Raw genomic sequence first — 14402 nt, 5'->3', positions numbered from 1 at the left:
AATAATTAAAATTATACAAGCATTAAAATATAAGTGAATCGTTCTACAACCTGGGAGTAGGGAGAGGTATTCTAACTATGACTCAAAATCTGGATGCAATAAAAAAAAAAACATTGCCCTTATATATAAAAATTTATTCAGCCTCACTTAGAAGTAAAAAAACTACACTGAGCTCTCAAAAAATGCCCCACCATAAGGTTGACAAAAACTCAGAAGCTTGACGGCACATTCTGTTGGGTGAGGTCATGTGGAAATAAACATTCTCATACACTGTTAATGGGGATACAAAATGATATAACTCCTATGGAGGGGATTTGGTAATATAAAACTACACAGCATTTAAAAGCACAGCGAAGGGTGTGGGGTTGAGCGACAGATTCTTGATTTCTGTTTAGGTCATGATCTCAGAGTCTTGAGGTCCAGCCCCATGTCGGCTGGGCACTCAGTGGGGAGTCTACTTGAGATTCTCTCTCTCTCCCTCTGCCCCTTCCACTGCTCACACCCTCTCCCACTCTGCCTCCCAAATAGATAATAAATCTTAAAAAAAAAACAAAAAACAAAAAACACCACAATGAGACATCATTATGGATTGACCTCTGGAAGGATTAAGACTGACCATACCAAGCAATGGTGAAAACGTAGCATAACTGGAACTCTCATACTGTATCGCTGGTAGGAACGTAAAACAGCTCAGCATTTTCTTAAACAGTTAAACACATGCCTACCATACATCCCAGCTATTCAAAATCAGTCAAGATTTACTATAAAATATTAGAGAAGGCTGCATGGTAAACCATCAATGGGGCAAAGAAGCCTGTGATTCAATCCTACCTTTGGGCTGTATTTTTATTTTTGGTGCATTGATTAAAAGTACAGGCTCTGAGAGAGATCTGGATTTGAACCCTGTTTGTTAAGCAAAGGTTCAGGCAAGTAATTATCTTTAGTTCCTTCACCTGGGTTGTTGTGATGGTTAAATAAAATAATGAATGTAAAGCCCCTAGAGTACAGTGAGCATAATAAGTGTTACCAATTCTTATTAATTGTATTTCGGAAAGAAAGCAATGTACTATGTCAACATTTAATAGATCTATATCATACACACCCACATGAAATAGGAAGCCTCCCTGCGGATCACAATGACTTCTCATCTCAACATATAGAACTCTAGGAAGTCTGGGGTATTAAGTGGACACTGTTCAGAAACGTGATTTATAGAAAACTCAGAACCCGTGTATGTGCAATAGCAGGCAGAACCTCTCTGAACGCAGAGGACAGGTGCTCCTCGGGAGGAGAAAGTCTTCGGGGTAATGAATTCGTGCTCTGCCAGTCCAGCGGACCGGTCCACCCCACGATTGGCCGGCGAAGCTGGCGCGAGGCCCAAGGGCGCGCCTTAGGGCGGGCTCGGCAGCTCCGCTCAAGCCTCGCCCAGCAGCGCCCCTCCGTGGCAGTTGAGCCCCTCGGTGCAGGTGCGCGCGGCAAGCGCCTCGGGCCGCCACCTCCTCCCCGCCTGCGGCCGCACGCGCATGCGCAGTTAGCAGTCGCTGCTGGGCGGCCGCCGGCGGGACTGGTCTGGGGAAGCGCGGGGACCAAGTGGCAGCAATTCGGACATCTGAGCTGCCACTGCCGAAAACGGGCCCGCAAGACAGGTGCGTGGGCAGTAGGCCACTTTCCTGCTGCTCTTTGCGCTCGGGCTAGGGTGAGGAATGGGAGCCATTGCTTCTACGCCCAGGGCGGAGATTCCTGGGCCGCACCCCTTTCTTTGGCGACCCGCCAGGCTGAACAGGTTGGAGCCAGGTGAGGGGCTGGCTGTTGAGTTCGGGGATGGAGGTGCCCCGAGCGAGGTTCTCGGTGGGTTCTCCCGGCCTCGGGAGGAGGAAAGCCAGCCACGCGCGGCGGGAGTTGATGCCACGCCGGGTCCGTTGGGTCCTCCCGACCTGCTGTGTCCACCTGTGCGCTGAGGCTGGGGCTGGGGCGCAGAGAAGACTGGTCCGTTCTCCATCCCTGCCTGTCCCCGAGGGCTTGAGCGGCCCCAAGTCCGTTATTCCAGCGGTTACCATTTCAGCCCCGTTCCAAGGTCGAGCCCCGGAGGGCGCTCCCGAGGGGTGTACGGAGGGCCGGGGCGTGTCTGGGCGCAGCTCCCCCCACCCGCAGTTTTCACAAAAACGTGAACAAAACCAAAAAAGGCTCAGTTTACGCAATCCCCGCCTCTGTAAAGGCGAAGAGACCCAACCCTCTTAGCGGTGCGGGCCTGTAATTCCTGGCCACTCCCTAGCGGCGCTGCCTGGAGCCCGGTGTGCGCCGCCAGGGAGAGGGCGGGAGGGTTGGGTTGAATCCAGTGAAGCCCTAATTACTATAGACTCATTATCGCCTAAAGCCTGTTTACGATCAATCTGATACTTTAGCTGATTTTATTTATAGCATCGCCCAAGCAACAAGGAGGAGGCATTTGCTTGGGATTTAAAAGCAAGTGGCAACAAAGCTCAGAAGGGGAGAGAGAAAGTGGCCATGGGAAGAAGTCTCAAATTAGAAAAAAGTTAATTTATTTTGAAACTTGTTGATTCATAAAAGCCATCAAAACCCTGATCTAGTCTGAAGATTTTACTTGCTTTAAATTTTTTACATCACTCTAGGAGGTCGTTTAATCACTCTAGGCAGCCTTCCTTTGGTAATTGTAAACTGGCCTCTTTTCACTGTACATTTCTGCCGTCACGTTTAGTTTTCTTTGATCTTTCATTACTATTTAGACCAATCCCCAAAGCCTTAGAGCAAGATAATCTATATTATCTAGTTCATAAAGATAATTATTGTGTTGAATGATGTCAGTATGTTGATGGGTCTCTAGAAGTTGAACAGTGTTATAAGTTAGCCTTACTGCTTTTCAGTGCCTAGTAAGTTTTAGTGCTTTAATGAGAAAGCAAGAATTGTCCATTTTAATGGACCTTTAAATCATCTAGTTTGGCCCCTTCACTTGACAAATGAAAAACAAAACAAGCCCCAGGCAATTTTAACCACTTGCCTTTTTAATAATAGAACTGGGAGCTTGGTGTGATGGTGCCAAGTTCAGTGTACTTTCTGTTGTATCATTCTGTAGTTGGATCCCTCCTGAAGCTGCAGGACAACTGAAACTTGAAAAATAGTGATTTTCAAACTCTACTTTTGAGGCATACCAGTGTTGGGCGAGTCCTCAGTCAGCCGTTGAAAATGAACAGCAGAAAGGCATCTCATTATAAGATATGGTACATAGAATAGTATTAAGTTATTACATACATAGGTGAGTGTGGAAGGGAGTGAAAGAAATGAGTTTTAAAAGGACAGAATTTATGCTGAGAACTGCAGAGAACTGTGCATTTTTATAAACAGTAAAATAATAAGTTTGTTTTAGAAAACTCATGCTAGAGAGAAGGTGGAGGAATGATTTAGAGAATGGCAAGAGTGGAGGTGAAGAGGCAAAGTGAGAGTTTGCTAATCTACTTCAGAAATGATAGATTCTTAAATCAGGCTGTGGCTTGGGGATAGAACAAATCATTTAAGAAATGTCCACATGCGTTCAGCTACCAGTGACATAGGGAGTCCATGAGAAAGAATAGTCTTTAAGATAATGGCAAAGTAACTTGACTGATTCAGTTGACTGGGGGTGCAGTTAATGGAGGAAGAGCATTCAGGAGATAGAGAAGCAGGTTTGGGAGGAAAGACTAAGTTCAAATTAGCAGAAGCTTTGGGACATCCTTGAAGATGGATAGTGATTTGAAAGTAAGGAGTGACTTTTGAGCTGTGGTTAAGATTTGGGAGTCCTTGACTAGCTTGTATAGGTAGAAGCCAAGAGTGTATGTCATGTAAGAAGAGGGCCTGGGGACAGAACCCTAAGGAATAGCAATATTTACAGAAGATTGGAGAAAGTGCCTGTGCACAAGGCAGAGAAGAGGAAGAGAATGATGAATCAGGAATGGTGACAAGAAAACCAAGGGAGGAGATGTTTCCAAGAAGGAGGCACTCAGGAGCGGTAGTCAATAGAACTGAAAAATGTTATTGTACTTAACAATTAAGTACAACTAATAACAAATGTTATTGTACTTAACTTTGTAGCAACAGTTTCAAGCAGCTCAGGAATAATAAATGTATTAGTAGTCATTGCTGCCATAACTAATTACCGTAAATGTAGCATCTTAAAGCAATACAAATTTATTTTCTCTAGTTCAGTAGGTCGGAAGTCTGACATAGGTCTCACCGAGCTAACATCAGGGTGTTGGCCAGGTATCATTCCTTACTAGAAGCTCTGGGGAAATTCTGCTTCCTTGCTCATTCAGATTGGTGGCAGAATTCAGTTTCTTGTGGTTGTAGGACTGAGGTTCCTGTTTTCTTGTTGACTGTCAGCTGAGGGCTGGTTTCAGCCTCTAGAGACCACTCACATTCCTTGGCTCATGGCTCCCTTCCATCTTCAAGGTCCATGTGGTGGGTGAAGTCCCTCTCTTCACATCTCTTCTACCCACCTCTCACGGACTTCCTCTTACTTTTAAGGGCCCGTGTAATTATACTGGGCCCACCTGGGTAATCCAGGCTATTCCCCCTATTTTAGGGTCAGCTAATTAGCAACCTTAATTCCATCTTTAAAGCCCCTTTTGCTATGTGAGGTAACATTCACAAGACCCAAGGATTAGGGTGTAAACTTCTTTGGGGAGTCATTATTCTCTCTACCATAGGAAATTAGAAGTATTAATAATTAATGAAAACATTCTTTCTAGCTTTTGTTAAGGAGAGGTGATACCTAGAAACATTTATGTTATCTAATATGTGATCATTATAGTTCTGATAGTAAGCCAATTAACTTCTTAAATATCCTGAAATTTATGTAAGTGCTCTGTAAAAATTTAAAGGATCATAGTAATGTAAAGTATTACCATGAACTTGTTGATTTTTATATTTTTAAATGACCTTAAACTGCTTTAAAATCTTTGCTAGAAAGATTTTAAAAGCCACTTAAACTAACTATATATGTATGTGCATAAGTTGTAGTTTTGATACACATAAAAATATGGCTTTTCAAATCTAAAACCTACAGAAACTGGAATGTATGTCTAAAGGATGGAATATAAAATGTTTAACCTTATCTTTTATAGACCTAGAACTTGAATCCCATTTGGTGGGGATTAAATAATTAAACCTTCTAACAGAGTCTTAATAAAAGGAATGTATAGCCTGAAACTCAACCTAACTCTGAATCTTCTCCCTCTATTTAGCAGCACTCTGTATCCTATGAGTAAGAATACACTTTCCTTGTGTATAAACGGGATGCCAATGCCTTCACCACGGAGTGCTGCAAAGATTGGAATTAATACGATTGAAAAATAGGAGACAGCACTTCTTATTCTTGCTCCGCTCTTCCCCTTTCAGTTCCTTCACACGTGCTGCTTGCTTTGTCCTTGGCCTAGGGAGATCACTCCTTCCTCTCCTTTGCCTCACACTTGATTCTTTAAAAAAAATTTTTTTTTAAACATTTTATTTATGTGTGAGAGAGAGCAAGCACCAGTAGGGGGAGCAGGAGAGGGAGAAGCAGGCTCCCTGCTGAGCAAGAAGCCCGATGCAGGACTTGATCCCAGGTCCCTGGGATCATGACCTGAGCCGAAGGCAGACGCTTAACTGAAAGAGCCACCCAGGTGCCCCTTTTAAAAAAACTTATTAAAAAGATTTTATTTATTTATTTATTTAGAGAGTGAGCATAGTGGGGAGGGGCAGAGGGAGAGGGAGAGAGAGAATCTCAAGCCAACTCTGGCCACTGGCCAAATTTCAGGACCCTGAGATCAAGACCTGAGCCAAGATCAGGAGTCCAGTGTTTAACCGACTGAGCCACCCACGCGCCCCTGCATGACACTCAAATGTCACTTTTTCAAGGAGGCTTCCTCTGACCTTTCCCCTACCATGTAAATTAAATTCCCAACTCCCAACTCTTGGAACTTACTTTTCTGTCACTTATTATGGTGTACATGTAATACCTGGGTTAATTTTTCAATGCCGGCTTTCCATCCTAGACCATAAGCTCTTTAAGATCAAAAGCTATGTATGTTTTGCTAATTACTGTAAATTCAGTGTCTGACATAATTCCTGGCATGTAATTGGCAATCATAAATATTTGTTAAATGAATTTGTGAATGGTGAATGTTAATATCTACTGGCTGACGTCCCCTGAATTTCTGGACACATCAGCCATTACAAAATTAACAGATCCCTGGTGCAGCTCATTCTGAAGCATGCTAGTTTCTTGGGTGAGAAAACAGCTGCATTTCAGATGGAGTCTTGCAGCGTCTTTGGAAGAAGGCTGCCTTCCAAGATGCCACTGTTTCCTGCCTCTCCACCTTGCATCTTCTGTGATTCTTCAAAGTGAATTTTCTGCGTGCTCCATGAATTTTCTGTGTGCTACATGGAAAACTGCAAGAATGCCCTCTAATTTTGGTGGGAATTTGTCCCATTTTATTTTTGTGATATGATAACATGAGACCATTTAATCTGATTTTTCTGAATACTGTCTTTTCTAAAGTAAATTATGAATTGGGTTGCTAAAATGCAGTCTGTCTGTAGCAAGATTCTGAAATAACTCATAATAAGAGGTGTTTCTTCATAGATGTAGAATAGAATTTTAAAATATGATTAATTTTCCCATATTAAATTAGATCATAAAATGCAAACTTTCTAGACCGTTCTCTTTCTTCTCTATAGAAATGCATTTATTGTGTTAGTTTTACCAGTGTTCTAACTTTGGAGGGCCTGTGTTAGAAGTAGTTACATAACTATTTTTCTCTCAGAACAATAGCTATAGACATTCTGTAAGCATTTAGTCTATAAATTTTTCTAGCAGTTTATTCTAAAAAAGGATTTTTCTCTGTAATGATCTTGTAGACTTTTGTAGACAGTGGAAACTCCCTCATTTTATTTGTGGCTTTCGTCTAAGTGCGTGGAAACCCTTTGGCTAAATGTATCGCTGCTGTGCTGCCTCCACAGCAAACGCATTCTCTTGGTTGCTTAGTAACGTCTGTTTCCCTTTCCCCTCTCACTTAGGCAGTCATTCTTTCATTGGTTCTATAAACGTGTATCTGTCCCTATTCATCGCGTGCTGGCACCCTTGGGTGCTGTGAATACAGAAATGAGAAGGCGTTCCAGTCCTCAACAGGCGTATATTTTTGTCTGTTTTGTGTTTTACACGATGCCTTAAGCTATTCTTTTGGAACTATGCAGAGGCAGTATAAATCCTAAATATGTAAGTACGTATGTCATTCTAATGTTTATAGAAACATGATTTTGAAAATGACCTTAGTATGTAACTCAAATAATGTTTTTATAGCCAGTATTTCAGCTCTTTTCCTTTCATTAGTCTCAGAACTTCAGTAGTTTCTCACTTTATAGGATCAGATCCAGGCTCCTTGGATTGTAGTACTATGGTGTCTGAACTGCCAGAAAGTTGTATTTTCGACTGTTATTTCTGTTGTTATGATTCTTTTTCTACTTTTTGCTGTATTGCTTGAGGTCTTTTCATTGTTTCTAGGTTTTTCTGATTTAGAAAAAAAAAATACCTGGTTTTAGTCAAAAGTATGTATTAGTTAAGGTAATGCTGAAATAAGTAGAAAATAAAAATATCCCAGAGGCCTAACACAATTTCTGGCTGCTGGCATTCTGGAGGAGTGGGTGGCTGTGGCGGTCAGCTTGACTGAACTACAAGGTGCCCAGATACTTAGTCAGAAATGATTCTGGGTGCGTATGTGAGGGTGTTTTGGGATGAAGTTAACATTTGAATGATAGGCTGAGTAACACAGATTACTCTCCCTGGTGTGAGGCCTTCATCCAATCACTTGAAAGCCTGAACTGAACAGAAAGGCTGACTCTCCAGGAGGAAGAGGGAATTCCTCCTGCCTGGCTGTCAGGGCTGGCACTTCCGTCTTTTTCTGTCTCTTCTTTTAGCAGTAACTTCGGCTGTGTTTGGGTCTTGAGCCTGCTGGCTCAGACTGGAACTCATACCATTGCTTTCCTGGCTCTCAGGCCTTCAGACTCAGACTGTACCTGCAGCATTGGCTTTTCTGGGTCTCACCTAACTCCAAAGAAAATATAGTCCAGTCACATCCCCTGGAAAAAGAGAAGAAAGTTTGGTGATCAGCCAGCAATGTCTCTCGCGCTTTACAGCAATTATTAGGTATCCTGTGGTGGTCTTTTCCTCTAGTGCTCCAGCTACCTCTGATGTGGGAGTGAGCACTACTTCAGTACAGTAAAGGGGCTGCACTGTTAATTTGTGATTGTGCGCTCATAGTGGAGACTGAAGAGGGCTTTTAGGTGACGTGGGTGAAACTTTTTGAGGTGGATCAGGCTGCTTGGTCTTAGTTTCAAGTATTAGAATGGTATCTCATACTTGGCAAAATTTACTTATACTTTAATTTGTTATTGAATCAAACCAGAAACAGTGCAGAGAACATACACGAGATCAAAGTTACAGGAAAATGGGTGTGCTTCTCTAGGTCATTTTTAAATGAAGACTATTATCTGTAGAACTGTATTGCCTGCAGAATGGTTTGTGACCAATAGCAGTTTATTTTTAAGTTTTTCACTTCTGTAGTCAGGTAATGTGGTCATTTCTGGGTAAATATCTTCATAGCTTAATATTAATAATCTAAATTTGAGAAATTTCCAAGAGTTTCAAAGTATGTACTATTACCATTTTTGTAATTTCTTTCTGTTGCTTTATAAAAAGCATATAATCAGTGGGATAAGATTAAAATAGGAGGTAGCATGGTATACTGGTGTACAGTTCTAGATTCTGATCTCATTTCACATTTCCAACCCATGTGACTTTGACCAAGTTTTTACATTTGTTTTCAATTTGTAGATTGGAAGTAGTAATGTCTCCTTATTTATGTCCTGGGCTGCAGAGATTAATTTAGCTCATTCCTTTATGCAAATGCATGATTATAACCATAGAACTTTAGAGACGATTCGGACTTTTAAGATGCAAGATTTTCTAAACTTTTTTCCTGAAGCTTTGTCAACTATTTCTGAAGGAAAGTTAGGAAGAACTGTAATATAGAAAATAGAATGGGGTTGTTTTGGATGAAGTAAGAATAGGGTTCTAGTAGAGTATTGCCTGCTTGGTTTCCCCTTAACTTTCCCAGCAGCCCAATACACCAGAACTCAAACAAACCAGTTAGAATATATTTTTTCAACAAATTAATTATTAAGAAACTAAAGTGTGTGTTATTTTGAAGGAGAAGATAAGGGCCACAAGTGATATTAATGGTCGTGATTAAGCTATTATTTTATGCATTTCTGTTTTACTTAAATGTTATTGATAGGGAGTCAGGCAAAACACTTTACTACATTATGGAAATCATGAGAAGCTCTTAAAACTTTAGAACCGAAGCTTTTAGAATTATTAACAATTCATAAGCAGTTTGCAAATGCACTCATTCCTGTGCCAATAAGTAAAAAAAAAATTTAAATAAACCTACCTATTGTTACTGAGTCAAATTGATCTCTTTAAATTTACTTTCTATCTTAGTTACACCTCTTTTTTATGATTCAGGGAGCTCGAACTCTTTTAACAAATAACAGTATACATCATTTTTTGTGTTGTCTTTGTCTGTAAAGAGGGCGGTATTAACATACTTTTGAATATAGAATATTCCTATAATGGTAAATTGGTCGATTTTTTAAAATGCATTTTTCCAAGTAAACTTCAGTGTTCTAGCCAGTGTCCCAAAGAAGAAATCAAGGCTAACTGGCCCACATATTCACATAAAGTTTTGATCTCAGTAGGAAGGGTTCTAAGCACAGATCAATGAAACCGGGAACTGGTTCTTTGAAAAGATCCACAGAATTGATAAACCTCTAGCAAGACTTACTAGAAAAAAAGAGAGAGGACCCAAATAAACAAAATTACCAATGAAAGAGTAGAGAAAACAACTGACACCACAGAAATACAAATAATTGTAAAAGAATATTATAAAAACCTATATGCCAACAAATTGGACAACTTAGAAGAAATGGATAAATTCTTAGAAATGTGTAACTTACCCACCTTAAAGCATGAAGAAATAGAAAATGTGAACAGACCAGTCACCAGCAATGAGATTGAATCAGTAATCAAAAAACTCCCAACAAATAAAAGTATAGAACCAGACAGCTTCACAGGCAAATTCTGCCAAACATTGAAAAAAGAGTTAACACCCATTCTTCTCAAACTATTCCAAAAAATACAACAGGAAGGAAAACTTCCAAATTCATTCTCTGAGTCCAATATCATCCTGATACCAAAACCAGATAAAGACATCACAAAAAAGAGAACTACAGGACAATATCTCTCATGAATATAGCTGTAAAAATCCTCAACAAAATATTAGCAAACTGAATCCAACAATATATTTGAAAAATCATATACCGCAATCAAGTGAGATTTACTCCTGGGATGCAAGATGGTTTAATATTCATAAAACAATCAACATGATTTGACACATCAATAAGAGAAAGGGTAAAAACCATAGGAGTATTTCAATAGATGCAGAAAAAGCATCTGAAAAAGTACAACATCCATTCATGGTAAAACAAAACAAAATAAAAACCCTCTGCAAAGTAGGTCTAGAAAGGAATGTCTCTCAAAATAATAAAGGCCTTATATGAAAACCCACAGCCAATGAGTGAAAAACAGAGGGCTTCCCCCTTAAGGTCAGGAACAAGACAAGGATGTCCACTCTCACCACTTTTATCCAACAGAATACTATTAGTTCTAGCCACAGCAGTTAGATGACATAAAGAAATAAAAGGCATCCAAATTGGTAAGGAAGAAGTAAAACTCACTATTTGCAGATGACATGATATTATAAGTAGAAAACCCTAAAGACTCCACGCAAAAACTACTAGAACTGATAAATGAATTCAGTAAAGTTGCAGGACACAAAATCAATGCACAGAAATCTGTTGCATTCCTATATGATAATAATGAAGCAGCAGAAAGTGAAACTAAGAAAACAGTCCCATTTATAATTGTACCTAAAACAATAAAATATCTAGGAATAAACTTAACCAAAGAGGTGAAAGACCTCTACTTTGAAAACTATAAAACACTGAAGAAAGAAATTCAAGACAACACAAAGGAATGGAAAAACATTTCCATGCTTATGGACTGGAAGAACAAATATTGTTAAAATGTCTATTCTACTCAAAGCAATCTACACATTTATGCAATTCCTATTGAAATACCAGCAGCAGTTTTCACAGAACTAGAACAAAGAATCCTAAAGTTTGTATGGAACCACAAAAGACCTCAAATAGCCAAAGCAATCTTAGAAAAACAAAACTGGAGGTATCACAATTCCAGGCTTCAAGTTATATTACAAAGTGGTAGTAATTAAAACAGTATGGTATTGGCATAAAAATAGACACATAGATCAGTGGAATAGAACAGAAAACCCAGAAATAAACCCACAATTATATGGTCAAGTAATCTTCAACAAAGAAGGAATGAATGTACAATGGGAAAAAGTCTTTTCAACAAATGGTTTTGGGAAAACTGGACAGCCACATGCAAAAGAAGGAAACTGGACCACTTTCTTACACCATACACAAAAACTCGAAATGGATTAAAGATCTAAATGTGAGACCTGAAACCATAAAAATCCTTGAAGGGAGTACAGGCAATAATCTTTCTAACATCGGCTATAGCAACATTTTTCTAGATATGTCTCCTGACGCAAAGGAAATAAAAGCAAAAATAAACTATTGGGACTATATCAAAATAAAAAGTTTCTGCACGGTGAAGGAAACAATCAACAAAACAAAAAGGAACCTGAATGGGAGAAGATATTTGCAAATGGCAAACCTGATAAAGGGTTAGTATCAAAAATATATAAAGAATTAATATAACTCAACACCCAAAACCCAAATAATCCAATTAAAAATAGGCAAAAGACTTGAACAGACATTTCTCCAAAGAAGACATACAGATGGCCAACAGACACATGAAAAGATGTTCAATATCACTCATCATCAAGGAAATGTAAATCAAAACTACAATGAGATATCACGTCATACCAGTCAGAATGGCTAACATCAAAACATAAGGAACAATAAATGTTGACAAGGATATGGAGTAAAAAGAACCCTCTTGCATTGTTGATGGGAATGCAAATTGTTGCAACCATTGTAGAAAACAGGATGAAGTGTCCTCAGAAAATTAAAACTACCCTATGATCCAGGAATTGCATTACTGAATATTTACCCAAAAATACAGAAACACTAATTCAAGGGATATATGTGTCCCTATGTTTATTGTGGCATTATTTACAATAGCTAAACCATGGAAGCAATCCAAGTGTCCATTGATGGATGAATGGATAAAGTTGTGGTATATATTGGTATACACACACACACACACACACACACACACACAGGAATATTACTCAGCCATAAAAATAGAATGAAATCTTGCCATTTGCAACACAGATGGGACTAGGGAGTATTATGCTGAACAAAATAAGCCAGTCAGAGAAACACAAATACCATATGATCTCGCTCAAATGTGGAATTTTAAGAAACAAAACAAAAGAACAAAGGGAAAAAAGAAAGAAACGAACCAAGAAGCAGATTCTTAACTATGGAGAACAAACCGATGGTTACCAGAGGGGAGCTGGGTGGATGGATGAGGGATACAGGCATGGGAGATGAAAAAAAGAAGAGTTCTAATCACTTGGGCTAACTGTATGGAAGAAAACGTTTTATAATCCGACGTTTCTTTTTTAAAAACAGCTTTATTAATACATTGTACACCTTCAAGTTCATATGTTTAATGTATGAAAGTGAATGGGTTTTAATACATTTACAGAGTTATGTAACTATTACCATATCCAATTTTAGAACATTTTCATTTCCCCTTAACCCTTTCTTCCCACTCCTTTCCCGAGGCACTCACTGAATCTATTTTCTGTTTCTGTGGATTTGCTTGTGTCTTTTTGTTTTATTACTGGCTTCTTTCACTCAGCATGATTTTTGAGATTCATCTATCTTATAACATATCTGTAATCCATTTTGTTTTATTGGTAATAATATTTTATTGTATAGATAGCCAACATTTTGTTTAAGCATTAGTTGATGAACTTTGGGTTGTTTCTACTTTTTGGTTATTTTGAAAAATGTTTCTTTAAACATCTATATTTAAGTTTTTGGGTAGACACCTAACAGTGGAATTGCTAGGTTGTAGAGTAATTCTATTTTTAACATTTTGAAGAACTGCCATAAGAACTCCCAAAACTTGCATCATTTTACATTCCTGCCAGCAGGGTATAAAGGTTCCAATTTCTTTACATCCTCTCAGCACTTGTTATTGTCTTTTTTTTGATTATAGCCATTCTGGTCGATGTAAATTGCTTATCTCATAAAGCCGGTGTTTCTTAAGCAGACCCATGTAGGGTCTATAGATATTTTCTGGAAGATCTAAGAGTTCTAAGAATTTACTTTTTTAAAAAATTTTTCACGTTGATGGTAACTGGAAAAAAAAGTGATAGGACTGTACGTGGATCACCTACCCACCTTATAACCAAGAACTGGCACACTCTTTCAGTGTCCACGTTACTTTGTGTTTAAAAGGCCATTGGCACCAAACAATAAAACTTGAATTTTAACATGTTAATGGGAATAGAGCAAGGCGTAATTATACAAATCATATATTTCTCCCAAGAGCAGCCAAATTATATTTGGTTTCTGCTCAAGTGGTGCTATAATACGGAATGGACATTTTGCAGGACTTAAATAGAGAAATGGTTAGATTATTGAGTTATCAAAGTATTACGATATATGTAAAAGAACATTATCCATCTTAGTGCACCTGATAGCAGTTCTGATTGTTCTTTACCTGTGATTTGGTTCATGAAAAGACTGTCACATTGAATTGTAATAAAATTATTTTTCTTTAGTTTTTTTTGGTGTTTATATGTAAATGTGCTTTGGCTTTGTAATTATGAAACTCTGGTTGTATGTTTGTATATACTTAAGCAACATTGTAATAAAAAAACAAACATTTGAGAATCATTATCCTTATTTCTTTTAAAGGGGTCCACATATTTTTTTTAAAGATTGTATTTATTTGAGAGAGAGACAGAGACAGAGACAGTGAGAGAGAGCACAAGCCAGAAGGAGAGGGAGAAGCAGGCTCACCACTGAGCAGGGCCCAATGCGGGCCTTGATCCCAAGAGCCTGAGATCATGACCTGAGCCAAAGGCAGACGCTTAACCGACTGAGCCACCCAGACATCCCAGGGATGCACATATTATTTGAGTTTCATAATCACTATTGTTTATATCTTTAAGTTTAAATGCTCTTTGTTTTTTAAAAGATTTTATTTATTTATTTATTTATTTATTTATTTATTTATTTATTTATTT

General features: G+C 38.7%; 1 protein-coding gene across 1 annotated transcript in view; it reads left to right on the top strand.

Annotated features, from left to right (window-relative positions):
• The first annotated feature begins 1521 nt into the window (after window positions 1-1521).
• The window catches only part of CLGN (calmegin), a 51595-nt gene continuing 38714 nt past the window's right edge, over window positions 1522-14402 (top strand). Inside the window, exon 1 of the mRNA XM_008685420.2 lies at window positions 1522-1646. The gene's annotated coding sequence lies outside the window, so the exon portion shown is untranslated. The remainder of the gene's footprint in view (window positions 1647-14402) is intronic.

The sequence above is a fragment of the Ursus maritimus genome, unplaced genomic scaffold (assembly GCF_017311325.1).
Source record: "Ursus maritimus isolate PB19 unplaced genomic scaffold, ASM1731132v1 scaffold_11, whole genome shotgun sequence".
In the NCBI taxonomy this organism is placed as follows: domain Eukaryota; kingdom Metazoa; phylum Chordata; class Mammalia; order Carnivora; family Ursidae; genus Ursus; species Ursus maritimus.
The sequence above is the reverse complement of the archived record's forward strand: the minus strand, read 5'-3'. Positions and strand labels throughout refer to the sequence as shown.